Raw genomic sequence first — 7145 nt, 5'->3', positions numbered from 1 at the left:
TCCATCCTGATATAGTTGTGTGTCTTCTCTTTTGTGGGTTAAGAACAAAACGTCAAAGCTTGCTGTTTGGGATGAGCAAGACATTGCGCATGTGTTGTTTCTAAAGGTCAAAAACAGATATTGAAAACAAAAGTTCATGTAAGAGGGAAGAATGAAACTAATTGTGGTATTTTCCTTTTTATTTACAGCTGTCAGTGCAAGGTTCTCTATATTCTGGCTGTCAATACAAACATAGCAGTACTAAAATCCTCAGGAAAGACATTTTCACCTCCTCCTGCTGCATCTTTCCAGAAAAGTCATCTAGTCAAATGTCTTTTTGGCAAGTCTGGAAAGTCACCAGTTTATTCATATGCAAATAAAAGGATTAGCATCTTCAGTGGCTGAAGGAGAATGAGGAAATGAGACGAGGAAGGGAAGGGAACCATTTGGCAGAACATCCCATATAAATCTTGTCTTAACAATGCTTTTATATCCGTGTGTGGTGCTATCTCTGCTCAGCCACACTAAGAATGCTTCCCTAAAACAGCTCAAATTAACTCAGGCAGAACAATGCATCCACATCAGAAATACAGATGCTAAATGAGGAGCACTTTGGATGTAGCAGGTGTTAGTGTGTGGGTGCAGTGCATTTTCAATGACATAATCTCCCAACCATTCATGTCAGATAAACACCATGTTCTTCATTGTAGGCCCTTCCTGTGGGAAGTGACCCAGTATCATCAGTCCCACTTCTTACCAATGACACTGGAGATTATCTGCTGCTGTGCATCACCCCACTATGTAGGACCATTCAGTGAGAAGTGAGAATGCGTGCCTGGCCATGGGTTATTGTCTTCAAAAGAGCCAGGAAAAGAGGGCATGTCTTACATTGTTCCACCTACCAAAGGTTTTTTTACTCACAATTTGCTGTAAACCTGGAATGTTCCAAACAGTGAAAGAAAAACACTCCAAATACAGGAGTTGGGAGCAGTAGGATTCTTCTGCTAGAACAGGTTGAAAAGATGCTAAGAATATTCACACTTTTTCAAATGAAACATTGGGGGGGGAAAAAAAAAAAAAAAAGGCTTCTGAAGTTTTGCTTGTCAGGTCCTCAGACTTTGGTCAGCCCTTGCTTTTTTCCTCTGTCAGGCTTCATTCAGGAGCTTTTGAGGTTTGCTCCCTGTCCTGGTTTGGGACAAATTTGGGAGAAAAGCCCTGTAGAGGATCCCTCTAAGGAAGCAAACCCACGTGGCCCCTCCCTCCAACCGGTCCGGTAAAAAAAAAACACCTCTTTGGAGAAAAGTGGAAAAAACTATTTTACTAAACAAATGAAGTGCATACAAGTATAAAGAATGAATACTATGAAACAATAAAACCTCTCGTTCTGGAGTGAGATGGCAAATTGAGAAAGTCCTTGCCGTGGGTGTAGCTCGGCTCTCTCTCTCAGCGTCTCCTCAGTCCCAGTCTCTCTGGCGCTGCTGGAAAATGCCGAGGTCCAGGTCCCGGTGGGCCGCAGGTGCAGCCCCCAGTGCTCCCCTGGGCTTTCAGTCCAGAGCAGGTTTAAACAGTTCCAAGAAAAAGGAAAAAAAAACAGTCCAGGGAAATTCTCTGCCCTAGCTAGCTGAAACTAACTAAAAGCAAAAAAAAAAAAAATCTCTGTCCTGCAGTCTCTCCAAGCCTCTGCCGAACACCCCGTCCGCAGAAGAATGTGGAGGAGTCGGGCAGTTTTCTCAAAACAAACTCCGCGCTTCTCCTTGCTCTTAGAACCAGTCTTAAAGGCACAGGACTCAATATACAGCACAAACAGAACAGACGATTGGGGATACAAGCATCATAAAGTTACCCTAGGACACTCCCACAGCCTGAGAAATTGCTACTGCCCAAAACTACCTTTGGAGTCACTGCTAACCTTTTGAATTAGAAACCTCTCCCATGGGTAACTGTGTATGTAAGGAGGGGGCTACCAGTCCTATTCTTCTGGTGAAAGGGCCAACCCTGCCTTCAGTGACAGACACAATCAAGAGTCCCTGGAGGCTAGGAAAAATCTTTTTGTTGACATTGTGGAATTTTGAATGCTTTCCTAACACCTGGCACAAGATCCCAGATTTAAAATGGAAGCACAGCTCCAACTTTCTTGTCTTTGATGCTCTGACGCAGTGTTTCCAAACTGAGTGCATGTAATGTCAGGTCATGATCTGCTCAGGCACTAGGTTAAATATCAGCTCTGGATGACTTCTCACAAATATTGCCAGCAACTCTTGGCAGTAAAAACATTTGCATTTATGGGACACCAGAACAAACCACGTAATTGCAGTGATGTAAATAGCACCCAATAAAAAAATAAAACAGATCAACTAACAGGAAAAAAAACAGTCTGAGAGAAATACATGCACAAAACACAGTACTGCATTTATTATCTAGGAAGGTCTGAGACCAAGACAATCCCAAGCAAACTCCACTGTTTCCCTTGCCCTTCTTGCAGGCAGGCATGGGCAATGGGAGCCATCTCAGGGATGCTCTCACATAGCTCCAGCTCACTGCTCTGTGTGGTGCCCTAACCACACATCTCAGGTGGTTTACTCCTTCCAGATCGTTCCTCAGTCTTGCTCTGAAGCCAGTCATGGTTACACCGATGCTTAAATTCCCCACTGCTACCAAGCTGCACAAAAGAAAACAGAGTAGCTAGAGTGGCTGGTTCCTGGATCTGAATAGGGGGCTGATCAGCTTGACAGCCTTGATCAGCCAGGAGGCTTGACAGAAATCTAAATGCTCGAGAATTTTATTACATGTCAGCATCAGTTTTTAGTAAAATCAAAACAAAATTAAAACAAGAAGGAAAAAGCAAGAGCAGAAATGTCTAAGAAAAGGCAAAAAGGAAGGAGTTTGTACAGTACTGTGCTGTAATATGGTGAAAACCACCATACCAAGACTTCCATAACAGGGTTGTTAAGCATTCGTTTGATTTTAAATACACATTTTCTTGACATCAGGAAAATAGAGGTGTGCACCAGAGGCTAGGTAAACACTTAAGTGCTTTATGCTGTGTTGGTATCCATTAAAAATATTTAGTCCATAACAAACAGATTCTAAAGAAAAATGTGTATAGACCCATCACAGAAAGATCACGAAGCTTAAAGAACAAAAAGCAAGATAAAAATAAAGGTTAAAAAGAAGCAGCACATATCCAGAAAGAAGAATAAATTAAGAGGAAGAGGAAAAGCAAGGAAGAGGAACTCTGCTTTAGCAAATTATTCCACCCAGGACACCCACCCACATATTCTTGAATGTAATTGAGCTATTATTTTTATGCTCATATGACTAATTTTCCCCCCTCCCAATGTATTTATAACCCAGACACAAAATTAAGCCGAATTTTTTGTTTCTCTTGGAAAAATTTTGCCCTTTGATAGTGAAGTTTTTCAGTACAAGGGTAAAAAGCAGATCTTAATATCTCTGATTTTATTTCCCAGGCTTTAGAAAGGAAATTCAAGTCAGACTCAATGCAATAGAAAGACTCCTTCTAGTATCAGTCTTCCCTCAATGTCTTGAGCACAGAACAGTGATGGAGTAAGCAAATGCCTACACAATGGTTGGTTCAAAATACAAAAAAATACTTGCTTCCCCCTGCCCTCCCCTTTTTTATTTATAGAGCTGTGTTCATGTGCCTTTTTGTAGTTCTTTGTTTTTCTTTTAACAAATTTAGCAAATTTAAAGACCCTGGGGAGAAATCAGGGAAATGCTGGGGAACGTTCTTTTGACAGCAATTTTATTTACATGCTTTGTGTAAAACTAAAATAAAAAAAGCATTTTCGTGGCTGGATATTTTTTAATTAAAGGCTGAAGCATTCAGTCACATTCAAAATTTGGTGTCATGTTCCTCTTTCTCCCCTGAAGCTGAAAGCATAATTTTGAATTTGCATGGGAGACATCAGGAGAGGAAATAGGGCAGGACTTCTTATACTAGGTTTATTTGGGGCTTCTTGTCAGTGTTTTAGCAACCCTCTCTGAGACATTTCAGGTACTCAGTGGTGCCTCTTCTGGCTGATTAATTGCTGACCATCATTCTGGTTTTAGTTATTTTCTGACAGGATCCCTATGAAGGTACTGTTTTAGCTGTCAAGGTAGTAGGAGTCCCCCAGACCAATTCCAAAGCAGTCCCACTGCCTTCAAGACTTCCTTGGGCATCTTAGGAGTAGGGGTATGTGCAGTTATATGGGAGAATTTTCTTCCAGACAAAGTGTAATTAAGTTGGCAAAGAGCTCTGACAAGTAGCTTTTACATAACCGGAGAAGAAAACTTGTATTTTCTTACCAAGCTTAGACCAGATGCTTGGATATCTTTGTGTAGGTATGACTAAGTCTCTATGACCTTCTCTCCAAACTTATCCTAGCTTGCTGCTGAATCCTGTCTTCCATTTCTCCTTTCATTTCTCTTTTGGCAAAATTTGCAGAATTCAACATCCTTCCTCCTACCATCACCCCTGTACTCCCTGTCCCATGACTGCATAGCACCCTGATAAATTTGTGTGTTAGTCATTGCAAGACTACCCTGCCTTCACCCAGACAGGAGACCAGCCTGCATCAGCTACTTCTTTAGGGATCCTACTTTTTTTTTTCTTTTTTTTCTTTTTTTTTCCCTTTTCTTTTCTTTTCTATTGGGTTCCATTTAACCCCACCAAGAAAAATAGGTGTTTGAAAGTCCTCTATAAATTGATCAGAATAAATGGACCTGTCTGTACAACTGTCTTGTCAATTGCAGTGTATGTACATTTAAAGAAATAGCAGAAATCTCCTCTTTGGACTTTCCTCTGTGCCATGACAGCATCTTGAAGACTTTGGATCTCTATCTTGTAGAAATATTCATCTTTATTCTGTATCATGTTTTCTATAGCATTCATTGCTGATGTACACACAGTGATGTTAAGCAGGAACACAATTCTCTCTACAGTGTTTTGTGTATGTGTTGCTGGCAGGATTCAATTTTACATTCTTGCCTAGTGCTAGTCATAAAAAAAATCCCAAATATATATTTTACATAGATGTGCTTCAATTATGTATTTAATGTTAGAGATGAGACAAAGAACATTAAATCCTTGAAGAGAAACACTTTTCTCATTCAATTAAGTAGCAGATTGGACTGCAGAAAAGACTGCAGAATAAACATTATATTGCGTTCAGGTTTCCTACCATTTTACCAGACTAGACTTTCTTACATTACGTAAACTAATGGTGAGTGAAAATAAATTCAACTGTTCATGGAGGAAATGTTTGAAGATTTGGAAAAAGGGTTTAATGAATAAATCCCCAAAACTATATTGAAACCTGTTTGACTGCAGGACAAGAGGATTAATTGTGAGCTCCCTACAGGTCAAGCTTGGAGAGTGATGCATTTGGGCCAAATACAATTTCAGTAAGGTTTCCTGAACAATTTTTTTAATTTTTTTTTTTTTTTTTTTTAATATGGTGCAAGTCCTTTCAACACTTTCTACACATTTTAACTTTGAAAGAATCGATACAAGCAAGCAGTGAGGGGCCATCACATGAAAGCAGAGAGAGTTAAGATCCCTCACTCCCACCTCTTAGTTAATGGATGTCACAGAATCAAGGAACAGCTAGGGCTGAAAAGGACCTCTGGAGAGTGTTTAGTTGAAGCCCCCTGCCAAGGCACCACTGAAAAGAGTCTGGCACCATCCTCTGGGCACCCACCTTGGAGATATTTGCATGCATTGATGAGATCCCCTCCCGGTCTTCTCTTCTCCAGACTAAACAGGCCCAGCTCCTTCAGTCTCTCCTCATAAGAGAGGCGCTGCAGATCCCAAATCACCTCTGTGGCCTGCACTGGACCCTCCCCAGTAGCTCCTTTTCTTTCTTGTACTGAGGAGCCCAGAGGAGCTGGACACAGAGGAGCTGAGGAGCCCAGAGGAGCTGGACACAGCACGCCAGATGTGCCTCACTAGAGTGGAGTAGAGGGGGACAATCACTTCCCTTGGCCTGCTGGCCACACTCTTCCTGATGCCCCCAGGACCCCACTGGCCCTCCTGGCTGCGAGGGCACTGCTGGCTCGTGGACAGCTCGGTGTCCACCAGGACCCCCAGCTCCTTCTCCACAGAGCTGCTTTCCAGCAGGTCACCCCCAGCCTGTGCTGGGGCCCAGGTGCAGGACTCTAAACTCGTCCTTGTCGAACCCCATCAGGTTTCTCTCTGCCCAAATCTCCAGCCTATCAAGGTCCCTCTGAGTCGCAGCAATGCCTTCAGGTGTGTCAGCCACTCTCCCCAGTTTCGTATCATCTGCAAACTGGCTTAGAGTTCATGCTATCCCTCCATCTGAGCTGCTGATAAACAAGCTGAGTAAGGTTGAAATTAATTTCTTTTACACACTTGGTGATGACCTCCAGAATGACCTGTTCCATCACTTTTCCAGGGATGGAGGTGAGTCTGACTGCCTGGTAGCTTCCCAGGCCTCCTTCTTGCCCTTTTGACGATGGAAGTAACATTGGCTTTCCTCCAGTTACTAGGGCATCTAGTAATCACTCCGTGACTTTTCAAAGATAATGAGGCCTGGCTTAGCAACATTTGTCAGTTCCCTCAGCACACATGGGTGTGTGCACCCTGATGGGTGCATCCCATCAGGCCTATTGATTTATGGGTGTTCAATCTGCCTAGCTGCTCTCTAACCCAACCCTCTACAAACAAGTCTTCCATTCTTCAACCTTTTTCTCTTACTGCTGAGGTCTGGGATTCCTGAGCGCTGTTCTCAGAAGTAAAGACTGAGGCAGAAAAGGCACTCAACAATTTGACCTTCTCTGTGTCTTCCAACACCAGGACACCCATCTAATTCAGCAGCAACCCCACATTTTCTTTATTCTTCCTTTTGTTGTTGACTTGTAGAAAGGCTTTTCGTTGTCCTTGATATCCCTTTCCTGACTAAATTCCAAGCAGACCTTGGTCTTCCTTGTCACATCCCTGTGTGTTCTGAAGATGTCCCTACAGTTCTTCCACACGGCCTGTCCCTGTCTGCACATCCTATAAATTTCTTTCTTTCATTTGAGATTTAGTGGGAGCTCCCTGCTCATGCATGCAGGTCTTCTGCTTCCTTTGCTTGATTTCTTACTCATGGGGATTCATCAGTCTTGAGCTCGGAGGAAGTGATGCTTGAACATCTCTCCCA

This window comes from Hirundo rustica, chromosome Z (assembly GCF_015227805.2).
Source record: "Hirundo rustica isolate bHirRus1 chromosome Z, bHirRus1.pri.v3, whole genome shotgun sequence".
Classification (NCBI taxonomy): Eukaryota; Metazoa; Chordata; class Aves; order Passeriformes; family Hirundinidae; genus Hirundo; species Hirundo rustica.
Note: the sequence above shows the minus strand (reverse complement) of the source record.